The sequence below is a fragment of the Pinus tabuliformis genome, chromosome 4_1 (assembly GCF_031772625.1).
Source record: "Pinus tabuliformis cultivar Carrire ecotype Pingquan chromosome 4_1, CPIR1, whole genome shotgun sequence".
NCBI classification, from domain to species: Eukaryota; Viridiplantae; Streptophyta; class Pinopsida; order Pinales; family Pinaceae; genus Pinus; species Pinus tabuliformis.
The window spans coordinates 463,582,723-463,583,788 of NC_142303.1; the positions used below are offsets into that span (position 1 = coordinate 463,582,723).

At 40.8% G+C, this 1,066-nt stretch overlaps 1 pseudogene; it reads left to right on the top strand.

Moving 5' to 3' along the window:
- On the top strand, positions 1-765 carry LOC149176433 (dihydropyrimidine dehydrogenase (NADP(+)), chloroplastic pseudogene; annotated as a pseudogene).
- Positions 766-1,066: the final 301 nt, after the last annotated feature.

Consider the following 1,066-nt stretch of genomic DNA (forward strand, 5'->3'; position numbering starts at 1 on the left):
ATGAGCCTGAATAGGATTCTCATTGCTTCCATTATGGAGGAGTCTGATAGAGTTTCTTCGCAGGAGCTTATAGAATGAGTAGAAGAAATTGGAGTTGATTCATTTGAGATTAACTTCTCCTGTCCTTATGGGATGCCTAAGCGCAAGATGGGTGTTGCAGTCGGAAAAGATCGTGCTTCATTGGAGGAGGTTTGTGGTTGGGTAAATGAGAAAGTAACAATCCCAGTTTGGGCAAAGATGACTCCAAACGTGACAAAGATTGTTGAGCCAGGGAGAGTGCCATAGAGGGAAGGAAATGAAGGAATTGCGGCTATTATGAATGTAATGGGAATAAATCCGTACACATTACATCTTGAACCTTCTGTAGAGGGTTATTCAATCCCAGGTGTATATTCTCCAAAAGTTGTGCATCCAATTTCTCTTGCAAAAGTAATGTCTATTGCACAGATGATGAAGTCCGAGTTTCCTGATCCACCATTATCACTTTCTAGTATGAGAGGATTTGAAAATGGAGGTCATGTTGCTGAGTTTATACTTCTTGGAGCAAATGTTGTTCAGATCTGCACTATGGTCAATCTTCCACAATTGAGAATCAAAAGAGGACCTACTGGACAGTATGTGTGTCTGGTTGATGCCGAAGGCAACCGCACCATGCATCCAAATGGTTATCCAGATAGGCGTGTTTGCATTTCTATTCATCATGCACTCGGGGGTAATCGAAATGGCTATGATTTTGCTAGAAGTAGAACTTACCCGTGGACATGAAAGATCCAACAACTCTATTTAGAAAATATTTAAGCGAATTTTGGCTAGATTTGGCCTGTAGGAACATATTTCTCCCGAATTGTGCAGTCCAGATGTCACCGTTGTTGAATTCTTACAAGTAATTGAGCATGTGGAAAATAAAAAGATATCTAGGATCTTGAAGGCAAATTTCTGGAAGAGAGGCAGATTCCTGTGCACCAAATTACTATTATCGGTGTGCTAATGTGCTCGCCTATCCATACACGTGGCAAGATGCATGATTCAACGCTATCCAATCATATATTCAACATGGAAGTGTGAT